Here is a 12,763-nt window from a genome sequence, read left to right as displayed (position 1 = left end):
GGTAATTAGTGGGTGTTTAGAGGAGAGAAGAGATGTAAACACTGCACTTGGGAGGTGATCTGATGTCGGATCTGCGGGCGATCGATTGGTGTGGGTGGGTGATCAGATTGCCCGCAAGGGGCAGGTTAGGGGCTGATTGATGGGTGGCAGTGACAGGGGGTGATTGATGGGTGGCAGTGACAGGGGGTGATTGATAGGTGATTGACAGGTGATCAGTGGGTTATTACAGGGAATAACAGATGTAAATATTGCACTGGCGAATTGATAAGGGGGGGTCTGAGGGCAATCTGAGCGTGTGGGCGGGTGATTGGGTGCCCGCAAGGGGCAGATTAGGGTCTAATCTGATGGGTAACAGTGACAGGTGGTGATAGGGGGTGATTGATGGGTAATTAGTGGGTGTTTAGAGGAGAGAAGAGAGGTAAACACTGCACTTGGGAGGTGATCTGATGTCGGATCTGCGGGCGATCTATTGGTGTGGGTGGGTGATCAGATTGCCCGCAAGGGTCAGGTTAGGGGCTGATTGATGGGTGGCAGTGACAGGGGGTGATTGATGGGTGGCAGTGACAGGGGGTGATTGATAGGTGATTGACAGGTGATCAGTGGGTTATTACAGGGAATGACAGATGTAAATATTGCACTGGCGAATTGATAAGGGGGGGTCTGAGGGCAATCTGAGCGTGTGGGCGGGTGATTGGGTGCCCGAAAGGGGTAGATTAGGGTCTAATCTGATGGGTAACAGTGACAGGTGGTGATAGGGGGTGATTGATGGGTGATTGATGGGTAATTAGTGGGTGTTTAGAGGAGAGAATAGATGTAAACAATGGATTTGGGAGGTGATCTGATGTCGGATCTGCGAGCGATCTATTGGTGTGGGGGGGTGATCAGATTGCCCGCAAGGGGCAGGTTAGGGGCTGATTGATGGGTGGCAGTGACAGGGGGTGATTGACGGGTGATTGACGGGTGATTGACAGGTGATCAGGGGGGATAGATGCATATAGTACACGGGGGGGGGGGGGTCTGGGGAGAATCTGAGGGGTGGGGGGTGATCAGGAGGGGGCAGTGGGCAGGGGGGGGATAAAAAAAAAATAGCGTTGACAGATAGTGACAGGGAGTGATTGATGGGTGATTAGGGGGGTGACTGGGTGCAAACAGTGGTCTGGGGGGTGGGCAGGAGGGGGTCTGAGGGGTGCTGTGGGCGATCAGGGGGCAGAGGAGGGGGGAAATCAGTGTGCTTGGGTGCAGACTAGGGTGGCTGCAGCCTGCCCTGGTGGTCCCTCGGACACTGGGACCACCAGGGCAGGAGGAAGCCAGTATAATAGGCTTTGTATACATTACAAAGCCTATTATACATATGTGCAGCGGCGATCCGGGTGCTAGTAACCCGCCGGCGCTTCCGAACGGCCGGCGGGTTACTACGAGCGGTGGGCGGAGCCAGTCCCCGGCGGCTGATCGCGTCACGAATGACGCGATCGCCGCATAGCCACTCCCGCAGCCGCCCCCGCCGATGGGCGTATTGCGGTCGTTTGGGCCCGGACTTTGCCGCCGCCTATCGGCTGGGGGCGGTCCTCAAGTGGTTAAAGGGAATGTCCAAGCAAAATAAAAAAATATGAGTTTCACTTACCTGGGGCTTCTACCAGCCCCATGCAGCCATCCTGTGCCCTTATAGTCACTCACTGCTGCTCCAGTCCCCCGCTGGCAGCTTTCTGACCTCGGAGGTCGGCGGGACGCATTGCGTACATTTTTACGCATTCCCACCAGTGCAGGAACATTAACACATACATTTTTACGCATTACTGGTTTAATGCGTAAATTTTTACGCATTAAACCAGTAATGCGTAAAAATGTATGTGTTAATGTTCCTGCACTAGCGGGAATGCGTAAAAATGTACGCAATGCGTCCCGCCGACCTCCGAGGTCAGAAAGCTGCCAGCGGGGGACTGGAGCAGCAGTGAGTGACTACGAGGGCACAGGATGGCTGCATGGGGCTGGTAGAAGACCCAGGTAAGTGAAACTCATTTTTTTATTTTGCTTGAACCTTCCCTTTAATAAGGTCCAGTAAAGACAAACTAGGAACTGTAATGTAAACAACAAAAAAATCATTTATTTCACAATTGCCGTAGCAATTCATTTTGGTTTTCAATTGCTTCATCCATTCTGGCGTGAGTAACATTGTGCCGGTCTAGGCCATCTGCCAAACGGCCTAACACTGCATTGTGGGTTTCGCCCACATGAGCCATTCGGCCTAAAATTAAATATTGGTGCTCTTGGCCCTCAGCCAATCTTAGCAATAACCCTTGTTGGGCCTCGCCCACATTGGCCACTTTCTGCAAAGTACCCCCTATGTCCCAAGTACTGGCATTTATGTCCGCTATGTCATTATGAAATTGGCTCATGTGGTCCTTCATGAGACCCCTGTATTCTGATTGGGCCTTGATAAACTGCCTTGAGTGCCAACGATCCGAATTGTATTAATCATGGTAATATAGGCTTGAACGTCCATCTGGTGGTGCTGATGCTGCAGCACTTTCTTTCACTGAACCTGGTGACGATATGAGAGTTGTGTCATGAGACTCGGAAGAGACGTGCAGATTCAACTCATGTCCTTTAAATTGCTTCTGATCTTCAGCAGGAATTTGAAGTGAAGTCTCCTCAGCTAGGAAGGTAATAGAAAAATATTTTAGGTACATATTTTCAGTACAAAACAAGCTGTACGCTCCTCATTTATACACTCACCAGAAAATGTTTCCTCAGGATTTATAGACTCCAACACAAGCATGACATCTTCCGAGTCAATGTCACCTATTAAATGAAAAAAATAACACATTAACATGTATGGCCTGTATTCCAATTACCCACATTTCATGTAGATTTTACACACTTTTCTTAAGACCAATCTACACTATACGATTATATTTATGAATTTATAACAATTCTATTAACGATTCAATTAAATCCAACATGTCCGATCCTTAGAGTTCAATTTAGTAGAACTCTAAGGTCAGCAAGACCGTTTTGGTCAGCAGGGCATATACTTATAGGCCATATCTTTAAGGGTGTATAAGACACTCAGAATTAGCCCAGAAATATTTAATATATACTGCAATTGAAGATCTACTTATTCATCTGTACTGACATCGCGATATTCTTCCTTGCAGGTATGCATTTGACTCTATGCAAGATTTCCTGACTGATTGATTGAAAGCCTCTGAAACCTGCATTGCTAATCTCTTTCTCAAATGGTATGCATTATTAACTTAGGCCACTTCCTGCTACTTCTTAGCTATTCAATAGAGCCTTTGCATATGTTTGACTAGCCCTGCCCCTGTGAGACAAATTGGCCAGCCAACTCTCACCTGAAAGCAGTCTGCCTATTAACTACAAACTCAGTTAGGGCCTATATTAGTAGAACGCTAAGGTCAGCAAGACCGTTTTGGTCAACAGGGCATATACTTAAAGGGCATATCTTTAAGGGTGTATAAGACACTCAGAATTAGCCCAAAATTGAACCAGAAGAGAACAGATGAGAAACACAAAACTCTCCATTGCTGCTCACCTGCTGATCTAACACTGGTATGATCTCGTCTCTTTGGTTTCCCTGACTTCCACCATCAGCTCATGTTTATCAAACCCTGAACTACCCTCATTTCAACCATCCACCTACACCTGAGAAAATCACACAAACTACCCTGCACTCTTTAACTCTGACACTTATTTTCCCTAATTATACACACACCAACTTGCAAAATGTTTAATATCATTTTTACAGCCATTATCCTGTCAGCCCCACTACTTAAAATACCTACATCACTCACCCCTCCCTCTGCCAGCAATGACATCTACATGGCTCCCTCTCTCCTACCATCCTCTCTTCTCTCTACTCATGAACTATTCTTATTTCTCAAATCACACATACCTTCCTCCATATCTCTTAAACAGCCCTCTGTCACATACAAATCACATCCTCACCTCTCTCATCTCTGCCTACTACTTCTACTTGCTGCTGGGAACATATCACCCAATCCAGGACCCTCTCCTAGACCGCACTGCACTCTGGTAAATACCACCTCCCGCACTGACCATCCTCAGTCCTCCACGCACATTAAACGATGTAACCTGATCACCATTCCTTGCCTTCCCAGCTCTCCCCCTCCCATATTTGTGGCCCTCTGGAATGCACGCTCTGTAGTCAATAAACTAGCCCATGTCCATGATCTGTTCATCACTAATGCTTACACCTTCCTGGGGCTCACTGAGACATGGCTAACCCCATCTGATACTGTGTCTCCAGCTGCCCTTTCATACGGTGGCCTCAAGTTTAGCCACACACCTAGATTGGGTGACAAACATGGGGGTGGGAATTCTTCTTTCCGAACACTGCTCCTTTACACTGCTTGCACCTGCACCTTCTCTGACTTTCTCTTCTTTTGAGGCTCATGCTGTCCGCATCTACTCCCCTCACCACTTCCAGGTTGCTGTCATCTACCGGCCTCCTGGACCAGCCTCCACCTTCATTGACCACTTTTCAACATGGCTTCTCCACTTTCTATCCACTGACATTCCTTTCATCATCATTGGGGACTTTAACATCCCCATAGACACTAACTGTTCCACTACCACAAAATTCCTCTCACCCACCTCATCCTATGACCTCTCCCAGTGGCTCTGCCCAGTTTCCACATTTAATAACTCTTTATTCCCCCTTTCAGATCACAATCTCATAACTTTTACAATCAGCTCCTCCCTGCCTCCTCCAGCTACCATAGTGCAGCCATCACGCCTATGCAGGAATTATCGCAACCTCAACCTCTGCTCCCTAGCTGACACTCTAAACCCCTGGGCTCCCTGTCGTCCTACACTGACCCCGAGTCAGCATCCATCTACTACTCCACCACAGTCACCGCTGTCATGAACACAGCCGCCCCTCTCACCAACTTCCGCCCCTGCTGCATCAACAGACAGCCCTGGCTTACTGAACCCATCAAACAACTGAAAAGACAGTCCAGGGCAGCAGAACGGCAACAGAGGAAAAGCTCCAATGCAGATGACTTTGCCCACTATAAAAACACGCTGCTGCAGCTCAGGGACGCTCTCTCACTTGCAAAGCAGTCATACTTCTCTACACTCATTTCTTCACAATCCCATAACCCTAAACAACTTTTCAACACCTTCAGCTCTCTTCTCCACCCCCCGCCTCCCCCTACAACCACAAGCTTGTCTTCAGAAGACTTTGCAGTATATTTTGTGAGAAAAATTGAAACACTACAGAACAGCTTTCAAAAGCAACCTTCTTCACCGGTCCAATCACCTCTTCCTTTTTCCTCTCTGCCCGGCAGCTCCCCTACTATCAACTATCCCTCTCCACATACCCACTCAAACCTCCTGCCCGCTAACAATATTCTCAGCCTTAACTGAACAGCGTCTTTCTTCACTAATCTCTAAAGCTAATCTTACTACATGCGCCTCAGATCCTATTCCCTCTCATCTTATCCCCCAGCTCTCGTCCCCCCTCTTTCCTGCTTTAACAACACTGTTTAACCTTTCCATCTCTACTGGCATTTTTCCTTCTTCATTTAAACAAGCTATCATAACACCACTAATCAAAAAACCCTCTTTAGACTCTACTGCCCTTTCTAATTACCGCCCAGTCTCTCTCCTTCCCTTTACCTCCAAACTTCTGGAACGCCACATTTACTCAGAGTTGTCTAACTTTCTCTCTGCTAATTCCCTGTTGGACCCCTTCCAGTCTGGCTTCCGCTCTCAACACTCTACAGAAACCCTTCTCACTAAGGTTGTCAATGACCTCCTAGCTGCTAAAGCCAAAGGCAGATTTTCGGTACTAATACTCCTAGATCTGTCCTCTGCCTTCGACACTGTTGATCATACCCTACTTCTCCAGACCCTCTCAACACTGGGAATCAAGGGCCTAGCACACTCCTGGCTCAACTCTTACCTGTCTGGACGTTCTTTCATGGTCTCCTATGCCAATACCAACTCCTCTCCATGCCCACTGTCTGTGGGAGTACCACAAGGGTCAGTCCTTGGACCCCTCCTCTTTTCCATTTACACCCATGGCTTGGGACAGATAATAAGCTCTTTGGGGTTTCAATATCACCTCTATGCTGATGACACCCACATTTATTGTTCTGCCCCAGACCTCTCCACACTACTATCAAAAGTTCTCGAATGTCTATCTGCTGTATCTACATTTGTCATCCCGCTTCCTTAAACTCAATACGAGCAAAACTGAGATTGATATTTCCACCTTCGCTCTCTGTTCCACCTCCCATTGTCACAATCAATGTAGATAACACCCCAATAGCATCAACCCCCAAAGCTCGTTGCCTAGGGGTAACTCTGGACTCTGAGCTCTCCTTTAAACCACATATTAACACTTTAACTACCTCCTGCTACTTCCATCTCAAAAACATCTCCAGAATCCGTCGCTTCCTTTCACAAGAAGCAATTAAAATGCTTGTGCATGCCCTAATCATCTCCCGTCTTGACTACTGCAACGCCCTACTCTGTGGTCTACCAAAAAGCAGACTGGCACCTCTCCAATCCCTACTAAACTCTGTGGCCCGTCTCATCCTCCTCTCTTCTAGATCCTCTGAGGCAGACCCTCTCTGGGCAATTGGTAGCCAATGGAGGGATTGGCAAAGGATCCAGTTTAAACTTCTCACACTTGCATACAAAGCTCTACACAAGCTATCGCCTCTATACATTTCCTCTTTAATCTCCAGATACCTCCCCGCCCGGACCCTCCGTTCCTCACAGGAGACCCTTTTGTCCTCCAGCCTAGTCACCTCCTCTCACTCTCGCATCCAAGACTTCTCACGGGCTGTCCCTCTCCTTTGGAACTCCCTCCCTCAGCCGGTTCATCATGCCACGAGTCTGGAAACCTTCAAACGTACTCTGAAAACACACTTGTTCAGACAAGCCTATAATTTGCTATAGGCAGCACTGAAGGCACACTGGCTCACCCACTAATCCTTGTGTTTCCTTCCCTTTTGTTTCCTCCCCACTACCCTCTAGATTGTAAGCCCACAAGGGCAGGGACCTCCTCCTAGTGTTTCTCCTACTGATGTTATTTTAACATATGTACATGTACCAACTACATATCAACTATGTATGTATCTATATTTATTCTATTCAATGTCATGACTGTACAATGTCTTGTAATTCTTATGTATATTTGTTCCCCATTATTTGTTTGTATTATGTACAGCGCTACGGAAGATGTTGGCGCTATATAAATAAAAATAATAATAAATTATAATCAAATTGTACATAGAATCAAAATCAATTAGTAAACAGAATAGTATCGTGTACATGGGGCTTTAAGCCCCATGTAGACAGACAAACAAACACACACAGAACATTTATATCGCGCTTTTCTCCTGGCGGACTGAAAGCGTCAATACAATTATTTGTAAAATTCCCTAACAATTAAATCTGACATGTGAAAATGGATTTCAAATCAATTACATTTGCTATTGATTATTATGTACGTAATAGAGATGTGTGTATTAGCTGGAAAAAAATCAGCCTTGTAGATGATGGCTTAGGCCTTGAACAACAATCAGAAAATAAACAATCACTTGGGACCTTTTATAATGGATGATAACACATTAATCATATATTTTTTTATGCAAAACACAATAAAAACAAATGGACGGGGTACATGGTGGTTACATAAAACCTGTATTGACAAACTTAGCATGGAGGGTACTTACCTCAGCTGTAGGAACCCTCCAGATCCTAATGACCCTTTCCCCCCTCTTCCTCCTCCTCCTCCATCCCACGACAGCTGACACTATCCTCCCAGAGCGCCGCCAATGTCAATATGTACCTAGCACCCTCAAGTGCAGCCACAGTACCAATTATCTGCATGGAAATGGTGAATAGTCCATCTCCATTTGCCAGCTCGACTTTGCAGACGCAAGTCGCCTGCGCAGTACAGCTGACCACACGGCGATAGCCTATTGACACCAATCTCCATAAGAAGAGGCACCACAGCACCCCCAATGGAACAGCAAACGGCAAATATTGCACAAATACAACAATTGTTGCCTCTGACTTCCGTGCCCTGCATCAAGACTGCCATGGGACACAGTCTACAAAAATAACAACAGTTAAGCAACAAATTGGAGCCTTGCTCATTACGATGTTGCGGATTACCACACCCAAGGGCACGACCAATTTGTTTCTTAACAACTGTTGTTATTTTTGTAGTCTGTTCACATAACATACAAATAATGAATAAACTCAGGCATGGGAAAGTTTTAACTAAACAAAAAACAAAAAAGTGTGTATGGCCCTTGAACATCACCCCCTCAATAAGCATGCATAACATGACATTCATTAGTCATATATTGCACCTTATGTGCATATTACCTGCATGCTTTGGTATGCATTGACTCCAACAACATTGTCCACACAAATATCCGCAGCCCAGCTGTTAAATCTGTTATTGTGTTGCACAAATGAAAATATGCTATCCAGCATATCCCTCTCTTCATGTCCCTTTGTTTAAATGATTTTCCGTAACACAGAAAACTCACCAGTACTTTCTGCAGCATGTGATGGCCTCTGAACACATTGGGGAATGGAATCAGTCACTCCAGCATCACCAACGCCAGACACAACATCACCTACAGAAAATTATACTGGGAAAATAAAGTCAATATGGTATCCAGCATATCCCTCTCTACATTTAACTTGGTTTACATCTTTTTATATAACAGCAAACTCACCAGTAGTTTCTCCTGCATCTGATTGGCCCTCAGATTGTGCAATGTCATCGGTGACTGGAGCATCCAGACTAAAGACAGACACAACATCACCTACACAAAAGTGTAATTGGTAAAAATGAAAATCTGGTAGCCAGCATATCCCTCTTCATATATTTGCATTTACATCATTTTATATAACACATCAAACTCACCAGTAGAGATGTTGCGAACGGTTCACCTGCGAAAGGTTCCAGGTGAACTTTGGGGGTTCGCGGTCGCCTGCATCAGGCGAACTTTTGCGGAAGTTCGATTCACTCCATAATGCTCTATTGAGCAAAACTTTGACCCTCCATATCACTGTCAGCAGACACATTATTGCCAAACACACTGGTCTCACTGCTGGAGGCCCAACCTCCCTCCTCCAAGCAAGGTCCTTATACCATTTGACTCAGTTGTCTGCCTACACTAAATAGTTATGGGACAGCTGCTACACACTCTGCTAGGGAGATTTTAATTAGCCTCTTGTGGGTCCCCACCTCCCTCCTCCCACCCTTCTACCCATTTCCTCCTCCCTCCTACTGGAGGGAGGAGGGTCTCATCTGCCAGGGAATTATACTATTTCAAAAACCAGTTTACATCATACCATGGCTGGGAATCGAACCCAGATCTCACTGTGTGGTGGGCAAGTCACCCTAACCACTGTACCACAACAGTAGTAACTGAAGCTGGCCTAACATTTACCATGTATGCTCAACACAATAGAAACATTAGGTTTCTTAAAGGGAACCTTAACTGAGAGTGATATGGATGTTTCCTGTAAACAATACCAGTTGCCTAGCAGTCCAGCTGATCTTTGTGACTGCAATAGTGGCTGAACCCCAGATAGAGAGTGTCTCTCTCTCTCTCTCTCTCTCTCTCACCATGGGGATGATCGCCATGACATCACCGACGTCAGAGGCAGTCCAGATTCACCCCTCAGCGCTGCCTGACTCTGATTGGCCAGGCTGCGCAAGGGGTCTGGGGGCGGGCGGCGTAGCGGATAGCGGCGAATCCACGGCGAGCGAGTTATGCACGCTGCTAGCATGCAATAAATACAATTATAAAAATCGGCCCAGCAGGGTCTGAGCAATCGTTCTGCACGGGTTACCCCGGGCTCAGCTCGGGATAACCGGCAAGGAGGTTAAAGGAAAACTGCACAGAAGGTTCAAATGATAAAGAGGTGATAATTGTGACATTTCACAATTACACCATGAGGCCTGGAACCCACTGCAAAATGCAATTGCTAATCACAAGTGCTAACATTTTGTATGAGCAGTTTGTAAGCGGTTTCATGAGCATTTTAGGGAGCGATTTTAGAATGTGTATCACGTTGGCAGTGGTTGTGTAGCGATTTGTGATGAGCGTTTTAAATTCTGATTGGTCTTTTCATTTTATTTTTATTTTGTTACAGTATGCAGTAACTTAAAGCTAGAAAAAAAAAATCGCTCTAGTGGGTTCCAGGCCAGCCCTAAGGCCTGGAACTCACAAAGGGCTATTTTCAGAGCCTTTGAAAACGCTAGTGCTTTGAAACAAACATCAGCTACTGTTAATGGATGGGCCAACTTCTACTGGAGAGATTGCAACATTGCACGTGCAGGACATGCAGCATTCTGGGAACGTTAGCACTTAAATGTAAAGTAGTTCATTTAAACCTGCACGGAGCCATTTTGCTTGCGTTTTTAAGTTCCTGCACACTGTAACAAGCTTAAAATGATTTTAAAGGACCAATCACACTTTAAAACTCTAATCGCTAAACAAGCGCTTGCAAATTCATACACTTTTTACAAACTGTCACTAAAACACTCATGAAATTGCTTTCAAAATGATCAAACAAAATGCTAGTGATTGCAATGAGTGAAAGCATTTTGCAGTGGGTTCCAGGCCTTACAGACGTCCCTTATGTAAAAACGTTATGCTAATATATATCAATCACACCAGGAACAAGCATGCAGCCACTCAACACACAAAACAATATCACATGGATGCATGCTGGCTCAGCCCGTGAAGCAACAACCATTCAAACCATACAATCAATAAAACAAACCAAAGCAAAACAAAACACTGCCATGTGGCATTCAGTTAGTTCTCCATCTTGGCATGTTATGTTACCAATTGTATGTAGTATAAGGGAACTGCCTAAATAAAGATTTCACTGTATGTTTTGATTTTAGCCTTATACTACATATAAATGGTAAGATTGTATCAACAGAAATGGAACCGTGTATGCCCAACATAACACCAAAACCAAACATTATTTAATAAAAAAAAATGTTGCTTCAGTTGTGGCAGACAATTAATATACATGGCAACAATTGACTTGGACATTTTTATTGCTTTGCTAATGCATTTTGTCATAACATTCATTTTGAAAAAAAAAAAAAAACTTCCAAAACATACGCACACTGTCGCAGCTTGCTCAACTTCCTCCATAACCGCAGCTTTGTTGAACCCTTTAAGTCTCCCTGCCCATTAGAGTGCCCTATACCCTGCCTTAGCCGCACCTTACAGATCAGACTGGGACTCCTTCTCAAAGTCTACCTTCTCACCTTTGAGGGCGTTCATTTTTGGGGGACTCCACCACCTGGCCACAGTCCACGTAGCCAAAAATAAACCTCCAACCACTTTAGATCTGATCAGTACAGACTCATCCACAAATACCTCCCCATATCCCCACGCTGTATTCCAATAGCCCCTGTGTAGGCCTGCTGCCAGCCTTAGCTACAGTACAGCTTGTAGGTTATTAGTAGAGATGAGCGTAATGGCGTAATTACGATTTCGCGAAATTTCGCGGAATTAGTGTAATTACGTTTATGGCCGTAAGTACATAATCGTAATGAAGAAGGATTTCGCGAAATTTCGCGTAAGCGTAATTTTCGCATTGCAACGGGTATTATGAAATTAATGCGTATGGCCATGCTCCCGAAGCGGAAAAGTTGACGCATGGATCAATGTTAGGTAGCCGCCGACTTTAAGGGTTAATAGCAAAGCCCCCTTAAATGCTAAGAGCCTCAAATTTGGAGAGTATATTAAGGAGATCAGAAGGAATAAGAGGAAAATTTTTTTTTTCAAAAAGACCTTGTAGTTTTTGAGAAAATCGATGTTAAAGTTTCAAAGGAAAAATGTAAACATTTAAAAACCCGCCAACTTTAACGGTTAATAGCAAAGCCTGCTTAAAGTCTAAGAACACCAAATTCCCAGGGTATATTAAGGGGATCAGTGGGAATAAGAGGAAATTTTTTTTTTTCAAAAAGACCTTATAGTTTTTGAGAAAATCGATTTTTAAATTTCAAGGGCGAAAATGTCTTTTAAATGCGGAAAATGTCAGTTTTTTTTGCACAGGTAACAATAGTGTATTATTTTCATAGATTCCCCCAAGTGGGAAGAGTTTTACTTACTTCGTTCTGAGTGTGAGAAATATAAAAAAAAAAAAACGACGTGGGGTCCCCCCTCCCAGACCTCTTTAACCCCTTGTCCCCCATGCAGGCTGGGATAGCCAGAATGCGGAGCACCGGCCGCGTGGGGCTCCGCACCCTGACTATACCAGCCCGCATGGTCCATGGATTGGGGGGGTCTCGGAAGGGGAGGGGCTGCCAAGCTTTCCCCTCCCCCTCCGAGCCCTTGTCCAATCCAAGGACAAGGGGCTCTTCTCCACCTCCGATGGGCGGTGGAGGTGGAGGCCGCGATTTCCTGGGGGGGGTTCATGGTGGAATCTGGGAGTCCCCTTTAAAAAGGGGTCCCCCAGATGCCCACCCCCCCCTCCCAGGAGAAATGAGTATAGAGGTACTTGTACCCCTTACCCATTTCCTTTAAGAGTTAAAAGTAAATAAACACACAAACACTTAGAAAAAGTATTTTAATTGAACAAAAAACATAACCACGAAAAAAGTCCTTTAATATTCTTAATTAACCATTAATACTTACCTGTCCCTTTAAATAAATGATCCCTCGAAATAGCCTCGGAAATGTTCTATCAGTTACAATGTAACAAAGTT

The 12,763-nt window shown here is 45.2% G+C and overlaps 1 long non-coding RNA gene across 1 annotated transcript; it reads right to left on the bottom strand.

The window, feature by feature from the left end:
* Positions 1-2,164: 2,164 nt before the first annotated feature.
* LOC137538118 (uncharacterized) lies at positions 2,165-8,838 on the bottom strand. The gene is made up of 4 exons (XR_011024688.1): positions 8,754-8,838; positions 8,562-8,666; positions 2,734-2,799; positions 2,165-2,653 (listed from the first exon to the last, which is right to left on the bottom strand). It is a non-coding gene; the product is annotated as an uncharacterized lncRNA (long non-coding RNA).
* Positions 8,839-12,763: the final 3,925 nt, after the last annotated feature.

The sequence above is a fragment of the Hyperolius riggenbachi genome, chromosome 11, assembly GCF_040937935.1.
Source record: "Hyperolius riggenbachi isolate aHypRig1 chromosome 11, aHypRig1.pri, whole genome shotgun sequence".
In the NCBI taxonomy this organism is placed as follows: Eukaryota; Metazoa; Chordata; class Amphibia; order Anura; family Hyperoliidae; genus Hyperolius; species Hyperolius riggenbachi.
This window is presented reverse-complemented; position numbering and strand designations above follow the sequence as displayed.